At 35.6% G+C, this 12,692-nt stretch overlaps 1 protein-coding gene across 2 annotated transcripts in view; it reads right to left on the bottom strand.

Annotated features, from left to right (window-relative positions):
• Positions 1-12,692, bottom strand: part of SORBS2 (sorbin and SH3 domain containing 2) — a 144,209-nt gene that overhangs the window by 122,317 nt on the left and 9,200 nt on the right. For both annotated transcript variants that reach the window (XM_053940092.1, XM_053940089.1), the window contains exon 2: positions 3,116-3,243. The gene's annotated coding sequence lies outside the window, so the exon portion shown is untranslated. The remainder of the gene's footprint in view (positions 1-3,115; positions 3,244-12,692) is intronic.

Here is a 12,692-nt window from a genome sequence, read left to right as displayed (position 1 = left end):
ACTCCTAAATCAGTACTTTTCAAACTTACACAAAAATTAGAATCAAATGAAACTCAAGGCTTGGGGCAGAATTGAAAATTATTCATTGTTTCATATGCAAAAGTACCTGCTTTTCACTTGCAACTATTCCTTTTCTTTTTTTTTTGAGATGGAAAATTAATACTTTTGAAGTTGTAGAACATGGAAAATGTTTATCTAAAAGACAGTGGTTTTCTTAAAAAGTTAAGCTACCAAAAGCTTAGATGTTATAGTTAAAATTATTCTTACAAAAGATGCTGACTGCTGTACTTGAATATTAATAAAGTGATTAATTTTACTCTCTTCCCCCAAACCACAGATTAATGATGATGAGCAGAGGCTACTGTGAGATGCTGGGAATCCTGCCAGCTCCTGTTTCATTTGGATCTATCGAAAGGTTAAGCACAGCCTAAGCTCCAAAACCAGCAAAGTGGCATTGCAATTTTGCACTATTGCAGACACGAGATAACCAGGATGCCATAAAAACTGCAACCCTCTATAGCAGCTGGTTACATACAGAATCACATCACAAACTTTTCCAGAGCTATATATTGCTATCAGAAAATACCACATGGCCAGGTAGTCCAGTGCAGACACAACTCATAGGTCTCACATATGCATGTTCTCAGCATCTCCATTTTGGTATACCCCCCGTCTGCCATTAATGTGAGGAAGAGATGGCTGCATGATGGCCTTTTCTCAGATTTATTTACTCTATTACCAGGTCTCGATTTCAAGTTTTCAAAACACCTTTTTCTTCTCCAGCACTGTCATATATTAAATTAATGCAGTTTCACCATATTACTATGATCTGCTGATATGCTTAGATCACAGATGAGAATCCCATACAGAACAGTTCCCATAAAACTCACTGTCATCAGTAAATGAACAGAAGACCACACCATCATGTAACATCATGACTAAACAGCACAAGCTAAGGTCTTTCTCAGGACAAAGCTTTAACAAGAAATCTAAGTTATCATGATCCTTTGTTTCTCAAGGTAACAGTTCAATAATATCATATTTTGTTTGGCTACCACTTATGTTGGCAAAAAGAAAACATTTTCTGAGACACTTTGAAAAAATAATTCCATCACAAAATGCCCATAGATACACCTGCCTCCTACCCTTCTATTTGAGCTCACAAGGACACTGTGGAGGGAACACAGCTGTGTAACCAAACTGTTCTGAGCTTTTTTTCTACATACACAAAAAGTTATAAACAATGGTGTTAGGTCATCCCAGATTTAATGGATTCCTTGGGACCATATAATTAAGTAAAATGAAAAAATCAAATAAGAAAGTTGTTGTTTTTTTTTTTTTTTTGACACCCCTTTTGGGAAGTGAACAAAGACACACTGTAAAAAGCAGAAACTTGCACGAAATACTACCATTTGTTCCCCATGAATGCAGAGGTATACTTATTCAAGGAAAGGAATTCCACTGCTCTCCTGAGATTTTCTCTCTTATGTTGAATTTTGTGCCAACTTCACTCAGCTAAAGTTTGGGTTGTGTTAGCGTGCCAGATACAAGTTCCTCTAAGTCAGCCCTGTTATTCATTCAAAAATTACGTGCAAAATATATGGCAAATTCAAACTTACATGAATTAAGAAATGATCATTAATAGACCATCACTGGCCCTTACCTTGAACAGTTCAAGCACTGTTTTTCATTGAAAATAACTGGTACATATTTTTGTCTATTATACAGCCTATTTATGTGTAAATTCTCCTCCAGCTATATTTTCAGACATGTTAAGGGATCACATATTTCTAAATTGCTTAAAGAGTAATTGCAGCATGGCCTCTGAGGTGTCTTAAGTTCCTTCAGAAGCTTCAGCTTTTTGAGAAGTAATTCTCAGGTGACAAACTCTTTTTATATGAAAACCTTCAATGTAAGACAAGTAAGATATTTTTTATGAAATCTAGACAACCATTTCAGCTTTTCTCTTTTTATCCAAAAATAAGATGGAAAGCTTCTTACTAAAACTTAAATTAATTGGAAAGCCTCCAAACAGTTCTATGTAAGAGTGTTGATCTGCTTTGTTTGGATTTTTTTTTTCTATGCAAAGATAACTATTGCTTTACATTAAATATAACACTTATTTTAAATAGGAAATTAAGTTTTCAACATATTTTTTGAAATAAACTGATGTCAGGGCTGTAGCAGAGGCTGCAAAAAGCTGTGCAGAACTAGGGCATGCAGTATGTAAGTACACGGTAATTGTGGTAAGCCAAAGCATCGCAGCATAAGTGATCAGATGGACTGGGTATATATAGGGTGCCATCTAATGCCAGCCAACTGCTTAGAAAAACCTCAGCACAGAGCACACCATTTTCTGCTCTTCCAAGACTTTCTTCATTTTATTGCAATAAAGAATGAAAATAGAAGGTAGAGGACAAACTTGCTTTTGTTTGGGTCAAACTCAGTTAATACTTCATAATCAAAGGAAAAAAAAAGTTTCAAGTTGTACAATCAAAACCCAGACACTATAAGACATAAATACCTTTAAAAGAACTTTTACAGAATTATATGATCAATTAAAGACTAGTGATAAGTATGCTTACTGTCCTATGAAATAGGCACATCACCAAGAAAAAAACAAAGCATCGTATTTAATAACATCAACCTATTTTATCTAGAATAGGTGAAACCAAAAATCAATGAGACTTGAATGAATGTTGGGAAAGTTTATTTTTAAACTCTGTCTTGACACTGAATACACTTTGCAATACACATTCTTAAATTAATTTATTAAATACAGAACATTCAAACAGGTAAATCCAAGACAGAATAATCACCACTTTTGCTTTAAAACATTTAATGCCTTCATAACGGCAAAATTAGGACAAAGTACTAGAAAAATGATTAAACCCCATGTATACCAAAGTGGCATACAGAATCATAGATACTATTCTGAAGTTTGTAAAAGCAGCACCGTAATGCCTTGCAGATTGATCTTTGTACTTCATATACAGAATGCACCAGTACTACCAGCAAGCCAAAGCTGGTTTTCTTTGAACACTAGTTAGGAACTCAGAAATGCAAGTCATAAGGGCAGGAAGAAAGACAAATCCTTAAGAAAAGTATGACTTACCAAACAGATGAGTTTAGCTGTGTCTCAAATGCAGCAGAAGTAAGAAATTTCTGTATATGTAGACTTTGTTTATTTAGCCCTTTATGAAGGTTTCTCTCAAGAAATTAATTTAACTCACATGCAAGTGTCTGCAAAAGAAAAAGAGAAAGAGTCTAAGCTGCTGGCTTTTTTTTTTCCGAAGAACATTTGAGCTATTTTCAGCAGTAGTGGGCTTGCCTACTATCGAAATGAAAATGTAATACAGAACAAGCAGCCTCCCAACCCAAGCTAAAAAAAATCAGGAAATCCATAGCAAAAAAACTTTGTTCATTGTCCAATTTTTTATTTAAAGAAACAGAAGGAGCAGAGAATAACCACTGTTGATGAAAAAAACCAAACCAAAGTACTGTTAAAATGAAATCAGGGACCTTGAAGATTATAACCTCTAGCTCAGACAATGAACTACCATGGATTTTTTTTTTTTTTTTAATGTGAAGAACACCTTTTGAGTTTGGTTATCTCTGAAAATGTTTTGCCTCCTATACACAAGGTTATCTGAGATAGGAACAATTCTATTTGCATTAAAGTCCATCATATCTGACTGGTATACACATCCAAGGACAGGACAAATCAGTATACTAAGACTGAAGCCAGTAGTTTGTTTCTAGTCTACATCTCATGTTTACAGTTTCAGCAACAGTACTGTTCTGGAAGCCTAGTGACCTGAAGCTGCTGGCATTCCATTTTTTTTTTTTTTTGATCAGGGCCATTCAGTGACATGATAAATATTTTCCTGTCCTCCTCTGTCACATTGCCAACCAGTCAACTTACCCTCCCATTCTGGGAAACAGAAAGCATAAATACAAATTAATGACTCTAAGAAAAGACCCTGAACATCTTCACAGGTACATAAAATCTAATTACTTTGAAGTTTAAGAAAATGTAGATAAACTGAGTGAAAAATTTTATTTTAACATTTTAATTTTTTGCAGCCTCTTCTGGTAGAGGAGAAAGCTTCCATCATATCTTTCTCTCTAACTTCCCTCTATATATCTCAGCAGTTCTTGGTTTTGCTTCCTCAGAAAAAGCTCTCAAACATCATCACACTGTTAGATACTGCCACGGAACAATTTTGTTACTTTTGTTCAAGGAAAAGTTATGAGACTTACAGTTACTCTCACAGCTCAAAATCTAAAACAGGCTGGTGTGGTAAGATTGCAACATGTTTCAATATCTGCTAAATTTCCAGTCACGTCTACTTAAGCACATTCATTTGATAACATTTTAGAACACCATGGGACACCTCAATTTCTGATTTATTAATGAACAGTAGCTGTTTGGAAGTTATATGGACACATGAAACAGGATGTCAGACACAAGCAGTTTAGTACACTGTTAAACAAGTAAAGCAATGCTTATTGTTATATACAAACATGAAAAGCACATTTTGTCCTGAAGACTTGCATAAAAATCGTTTGCTATAGAACACTTTAAACAATAATGAAAAAGCTGCTAAATGTAAAAATATAGCACAAATTCTGTCTGTGTTAGCTCAAAAGCATCCTTTCCATTTGATCTCAGCTATTTTTAGTGTTACAGCAGTTAAAAGAAGCTACAACAAAACCCACAAACTCTAAATACCAACCTATTAAATTAATCATTATCGCTACTTCATTCCTGATGTCTAGTTTAAGACCATCATTTTACCACAAAACTAGTCCAGTAAAGATAAAAAGCTCAGTTTATATTTGAGATTCATGAACAGAGATATTCAAGTATTCCAATAGCTTAAATTTCAGATAATGTGTGAGTTATAGCCAGCTTGAGAGCTGTAATGGTCAAGTGGAACATGAAGTACAGTTTGTAAATAAATACAAGACCTGTATCTACCAGACCACTAGTGTCAGATTCTACATTACCTTGCCATCCATAATGCTGTCATCTGCTGCTTACAAGCTAAATCAATAAATATCCACATGCTGAATACTAATACTACAGCAGCACAAAACTAGAAGTATGTGTTAAAGTCATTATTAGCAGTACCAATTTACTAGTGACACAATTTATTACACAAGACTTTGCAGCTCAGCATTTCTTTTCAGAGGCATTTTCTCAGAAGACAGATTGCCCTCAGCTGAGTCACCATCAGCACTTAACCTATCTTGGTACCTTGTGTCTTCACACACTCTCTGCAACTGTATTTGTGCAAATAAATGACAGTTTACCTATTAGTATTTATAGGATTAACTAAACATGACATAAGCACTGCTTTGATATATACTAAGGTGCTTTAGCACTAAGGTGCATACAAATCAGATCATCTTTATCCACAGGAAACATGAGATGTCAGAAATATCACATATATCATCTAGGTCTCAAAGATAAATGTATATGTATATATAATACTAAAATTAAGAATTTAATTTCTTTAGTGACCCACTCCAGTGTGATTTAATCAACTTTTAGTACTAAAGAACTCAAACACGACTAAGAAGTATACAGTTCACACTGCTGATGTAGTACTTGGTGCAAGTCTCCAGGAGCTCTGTGGCCAGACATAACAGGACAGACACTACAGAGATTTTCATAAACCAGAGGAAAGAATCTTGATAAGTAAGAGATCCAGAAGACAAAATTTGCATACACACTTCACTGCATAGATTCCCATACCGGAAATCTTGATTTTTCTAAGCCTAGCCTTTCCAACACAGTTGAGTCACTGAAGGTTCATATGGAATAGCTGAATGAGAATAATCCTTTTGAGAAGTGTCCATGTACATTTCAAGATATGCAGGTGAACACTGCAGAGCCAGGTGTAATGACTCCTTTTCCTTGTATTATTCTACACATGATTCTATTAATGTACTTTAAGATTGCTGGAATGCCTTTGAGTAGTATGATAGTGTGTCTAAATGAATTGCATGTTACCTGCCTCAGGAAGAAATGAGAAGTATGGATATGATTTCTTTCATTTGTTCATTTTTTTTTCCAAATAAAATTTGAATTTCATCTGAACTATGACAGGTAACATTAAATGAATTTAATGTTCAAGAATGGAAAGAAAATGGATGTACTCTGTTTTCAGAAGTCTCCCTTAAGAGTGTTCATTCATAGAACTGATCACCTCAGTCTCTGAAATGAGTATTTTTAGAGTGCAGGAAAAAAAGAAATCTACAGAAGGAAAGCTATGGATCACATACTTTGTTCTGGACTTCACCTAGCCTCACAAGTGTTTTAGACATATAGGAACTTGATGGATCCTACATTTTTCCAATGTCATGTGGTTTTCAGTAGCCTCCACTGCTGAAAAGCAATGGAATTCTTCTGCTATGAAGAATGCTGGCCATGCTCCTGGACAGGATGGAATATTTTGCTACACATAGGTCATATACAATATTATTTGTGGTTAATCCTGTATAACATGATGTAAGTAAAAATACAATGAACATGTGTTGATTGAACTTAGTGCCAGGGATGCCTATACTCAAACAAAAGCATATATATATATATATATGCCTATACACAAAGCAGCCTTCTGAATTTGTCACAGAAGTGTTCTACAGATAACTCATGCATTTGAAAGACATGGATCAAGACAGCAAGTGCAAAGAATCACACTCTCACTTAATTAACATGAACTGGTCTGCAAAATGGCACATGTTTGATCAAAAGTTGATTCTGCTATTGTTCTGCAGAACAGCAGACCTGCATTCTCTTTAAGACACCAAATGTCTTTAGCTATATTGAGTTCTCATTTTTGACTTTAGGTTTATGTTAGACTGAAACCCCTAGCCATTTTTTGTAAGATATTTTACAGTTATAATAAGCAAATATGTTATAATTTTTAGTATGTTTAATAACACCATTATATCACATAGAATCCACTAAAAATTATTATTATACCTTTAAATCAGCACCAAAAAACTACATTAAAATGTAAAGATACTCTCAACTTTGAAGTGAAATCACAGGCATTTAAACTCCTCCAACTATTGAAAGCATATTATCTAAATATTTAAAGGCTCTTAGTCATCTGTTAGAGCCAATTCCAATACTTTAACCAATCTTTAGCCAATTCCATATAACTGGGTGCAAACCATGTAACTGCTCTCATAATGATGTGAAAAATGACTACAGCCACTGCAGCTATCATTCTGAAACTGGACCAACAGGATAATATGCCTGCCTATTTTTCTAGTAAAACCAACTTCCTCTGTTCCAAGAGCAAACAGTTAAAAATGAACAGGAAAATAAATATGAGAAGGCCTTTTCAGGAAATGGGGAACAGAAGCTTATTGTTAATCTCACTCTTAATATACATTGCTAGGCCATTGTTTCAAGAACTTGGTACAAAGTTATTTGTCCGTCAGGTCTGTTTTCTGCTAGACTGTGTCTTGTGTAAGACTGCAGTTGTTTTTTTGGGAGGGTGCTGAGGGCATTACAGAGGGGGGTTTTCCTACGCTAGGACTCTCAATCTGTGATTTACCACTTCAAGTAACAGGGTCTTTTTAGCCCAAATGAAAAGGGGCAATTTTAAAAATACCCATTTTATATATATACACCCAAATTTCTAAGTATCTGTATGTCTTTTAACAGTTTAATAACACCAGCTAAAATTTTAGCTAATTTTAACAGCTAAAATTCTCCTCCTGAACCAAGCAAGCAATGCCTTGTCTTAATGAAATGACTTTGGTGACAGCTGTCCTGTACAACCTTGTGTTTTAGCAATTCTAAATCTGAGGCACAAGTATCCAAAAGATGTTCTCAGGTTTTTTCCACTCTTTATCAAAAACGTGGAAGATGATGTTACACCACCATGTTATTTTTAAAAACACTTTACTGATGGGCATTAAAACATCTGCCACGGCTATGGAAAACCTGGATTAAACTTTCAGAAGGATTTGTAGTCACAGCTCCCACTTCCGTGACACAATACCAAGTGTCATGCTATTGTCTGGTCTTTTGAGGACACTGGCCCTCTTTCATAGAGTAATCACATACTTCATGCGGCTCACAGAGCAAGAACTGGACTCTCATAAGCATAAGAAAGAAAAAACTTACCTAGGAGAAAGGAAAGTTTGAACAACTGCCTTCACTTACATCCAAAATATTTACACCCGAGCAATAGACTCTGTAACATTAACACCTTCCCAGAGTTATCTATGGATAAAACTCTGCTCACTTCTCAAGGGAGAACTGCCATCACCAGGCTCTGGGGCCATGATCCTCTGTGCAGCTGCCACTCTCAAGCTGCTGGTCCATGTAAGGAAAAAAAAAAAAAATCCACAGAAGTAACACAAGTCCCAAATCCTTCCTTCCGCTTCACAAAGACTTATGTTACGGAGCTCACAAGGCCTAACACCATTCTGCTTTTTCTTAAACCACCAGATTATGGCCAGGCCAGCTTTACACCTCTGCACTCTGTATTGAGCTTCTATTCCAATTACCATGACTAAATCCACAAAGGAATTTAGGCTTCTCAATAATTAACACAATGGTTTTCTGCCAGTTTACTAAGCTGCCAGGCTAGTAATGAAAAAACAAGGGACCTATATGAAAAACAGTCCTTAGCTTTACAGATTAAGTAATTTTAATGTTTTCTGCTACTCATAGCATAGAAGGTAGGAAACAGCCAAGCTACTGCAAAAGAAGCTTTCAGGCACTGAACCCTAGGGTGAGCATTTGTTGCCTCAAATGAGTACAAAACCTCTCACTAAAGTCAAACAACAGTGTAGAGAACCATCTTTCCATCAGTGTTCCTTCAGCCAGTTTATTCATTTTACTACTATGATTCACCAACTCAAAACACAATCTAAAGAGATAACTCTTCAGCATTTTAGAATAAAAAGTAATATTACCAGAGTCTACTATTTTTCTGTTAACTCTTTGTTTTTCCCCCATTAGTCTGATTTCAAAGGCAATATCTGGTTTTCAGTAGCCCAACATTTGTATTTATGTTTCCTACCTCTAATGGCAACATAAGATATTGACATAAAAGAAACAGCTGAAGTCAGACAAAGCTCACCAAGACACAATTGCTTTGGCAAACTCTTTGCTGCTCACAGTTTCACATAATCATGACAATTATCAGTCCTTCAGGCTGCAAAGAAGGTAGTTATTTCAAGAGCTCAGGTACATGACACCAGCAGACTGAACATACTTGCAGCTACACTGCCTCCACCTTTGTCCACCTTCATGTTGCTTATCAGCAAGAAAGGGAGGTGCCAAAATGCCTGAGTCTACCACGCCTGCTCCTGCTCCCTACGAGAATCTCCCTTCTGCAGTACGATGTAGCACACTCAACAGGAAGCTCCTAAAACAGAAAACTGACCCCTTCCTGCTCAAATTTCTTTGTTCCTGAAGATCATCATTTCCCCAAAGATTTGACAAGTCCTCATACTAGTAGCTTGGAGGGAAAGGAACTCCAGGAAAGGTTTCCAGGAAGTTTTACATCTCCCAAAGGCAAAGTTAAAGCACGATACCAACACCCACCAGTGGCTACTCCATACCCCACTTAGTCCTAGCCCACGAGAAGAATGGCTCAGGAAATCAGTGCTGAGCTTGTGTTTGTTTTGTCTTCTTGTTAATAGAGGCACATTATAATGTAGCCACCTATCATGTATTGCTTCAGCTAAGTGAAAATGAGAGCTCTTTCACAGTTTTTGTTTGCTGTTTGTGTTCTTTACAGGACTGTTAATTGCAGAACAGGCTATTAGTTTGAAACATTTGTTTGAACTATATTCATGCTTTTCCTAGCTGAGGAAAGACAATTTGATATTTGCTATACTCAAGGCAGGATGTTACAGTTGTGCTGCCAGTTAATTGCTCTGTGTTGAATTATCTGTAGGTCAGAAATAATTTTTCAGCTAACAGAATCTGACCCTCATTTAAGTGGCAAATAACAGAGACAAGAAGAGCACCGTCACCATGGGTGACATTACTTTAAGGATTTTTAGAAATTTCCTAATTCTTCTTCATCAGTAAGCTTCCAGTGCTGATCACTGAACAGCAGTAATAAAGTATTCAAAACTGCAGCCGTATTTTCCACCACAAACTTTCTTCCTGAATGGAAAAAATCTTCCAAAAGGAAGGATGCCTACAGAGACAACTCTAAAACAAGACTTCTTAGCTATCTCTGTTTTTAGTAGCCAGTATAACTGCACATTTTATGAGATGTAGTGAATATTCCTTAGGAAAATTAGGCCATTAAGGAGACCCCAATTCATATGACAAAGGCCAGTGCCACCCAGAAAGGTGGAGAGAAAAGATCCTTAAAAATATTCTTAAACAGCAACAAACTGAAAGCTTGGACCAATATGACTATAGATATTTTGCACATTGGGTAGAGGAAGAAGCACCTGTGTCATATCATAAATCTAAGGTGGCTGAAGTTGCACAGAAGAAGGTTGGGAGAGGTGTTCTGAAGATACATGAGAACTGGAAGTCAAAGGTAACATAATCTGAAGTAGATATCCTATTTTGTATCCATGAAGTTTTACACCTATTACATAGTTTCCTCTCTTTGAAAAACAAAGACATGGACAGGTGGATTTCCCTTCCTAGAAATTGTTTACTTCCTCAGAACTTTTAACATCCTCTGTTTATCAAATTCCTCTGCCTATTAGTAATAACAGCTCAAAATCCCTTCTTTCCCCTTAAGGCTGTGTACTGTTCATCAGCTTGATGAAATGACTGCCCAAAACAGAAAAATTCAACTTTAACCCTTAGACAATGATCACTACAAGCAACAATAGAGTTGTGCACATTTGCACTTAAAAAACTTGAAGGTTGAAGTCAGTGACTTGTGGTATCCTCTGCTTCTAAAGTGGCTTGAAAATTTAACCTAAATGAAAAAAAAAACAAAATTGAGAAGTTGAAAGGTTATTTTTCTCTACAAAATTTACACAGCATAGCTAATCACACAGTTTTGTATCTTACTTCCCAAAAGAGACAGTAGAGATAAAAAAGTTGTCAAATTACAGCCTTGTATATAAAGACATCAAAAGTAGATAGCAGACATATCTTAGCAGAAGTTTAATTATTACAAATTTAGTGTCCAAAAACACATTAAACTGCTTGTGTTCTGTTTGCCTTGACTTCTGCTTTGAAACCATTGACTTAAAATTTAAGCTCAGGCACATTTGATTCCTACAGCAATTAAACAAATTGCTCATAATGAGAACATTGGAAAAACATTTGATGTTATTTTTTTCAGTCTTTACATTCTGATCAGCAGGGTAAAAAAAAAATTACATGCGAGTGACAGTTCATCTTCAGATGAAGACCAGAGTTTGAAACCAGAGGGCAACAACAGAGGGGGGAAATCACTAATAGTTTTACATAGTGTCTGTACAGCTTTTGGTTATTTATAACAAAATCAGCTTATGATAGATGGGTGGCATGAACTAGAAACACGTGAGTTAAGATCAAAGTCTAAACTGTCCATGAGTTGAGTAGTTCAAATCATTTAAATAGTATTTTTTAAAAGAGAAATAGCATTGAAATATAAAAAATTACACCTCTATGCTAACTTTTATGTGATTCACACCTAAAGAAGTCAACACAAAATCTTTTTATGATGTAGCATTGAAACATTGCTGCCTTTGAAATGACAACACAAAGGCATCTCTATTTCCTGATTCCTCCTCCTCATGAAGCTAGTGACCTCTTAGCCTGATTTTGATGGTGACATTTCAAACTCACAGGTGTGTCTGATACAGGCAGCACAGAAAGTTTAAGATGAAAAAACAACACAATTGCACTGACCTCAGTTTGAAAATCTGGTTAGCATTTTCAGGATTCCAAGTTGAAATGCACAGCACAATTTGAACATAACTTCTGATGCTCATCAAGTTTTAAGAGGTAGGACTATTTATCTAACAGAACATCCCCAAAATATGATAAAATTTGTGGATATAAACACATGAAGCTATTTCCAGTAATAAATACACTGGAAAGAAGGTTAGCAAATTCATTCAAGATGGTGCCAACCCTTTCAGCCCAGATCTTACTAATGAGAGTAAGACTAAAATGCTGATGTAATGACAATAAGAAAATCATGATATCAAGGGACACAAATAAACACAGGTGCAACACTGTTTTTCATCTTTTAGATAAATCTTTCCAGTATTCTTCAAAAGAAATTTACAGGCACTTTGGGCTGAACCTAAAGCTAGAACAACAAAAAGTTGGATGCTAAGGCCTTTTCAATGGTATTTTAAAAGCACGCATTTACTGTAACTACTTTAATTAATTCAGGGAGGATTCCTACCATTGCATTCAAAGACAGAAAACACCAATAAGAGCTTTCAGAAATATTAAAGTCTATAATAATATAATTTGTGCAATTTTGCTAAATTCCTTTCTGCCCTCTTCCAACAAACCTTTAAATGCTCCTTGTTTAGAATATGTCTTGGGAAAGAAAACACCCAGGTTTGAGGTGTTGAACAACTGCGTTGAAGTCATGCCCCTGCTTTTAAAAATATTATTCAGACTGGATTCTTACAAGACCAAACTTGAATCATCATTTCAGCACTTAACAACTTAAGATACTAATTTAGGATTATGAGAAACAAGAAGTTAGATTTCATACTTTTGT

Source organism: Vidua chalybeata, chromosome 4, assembly GCF_026979565.1.
Source record: "Vidua chalybeata isolate OUT-0048 chromosome 4, bVidCha1 merged haplotype, whole genome shotgun sequence".
Classification (NCBI taxonomy): Eukaryota; Metazoa; Chordata; class Aves; order Passeriformes; family Viduidae; genus Vidua; species Vidua chalybeata.
Note: the sequence above shows the minus strand (reverse complement) of the source record. Positions and strands in the feature narration are given on the sequence as shown.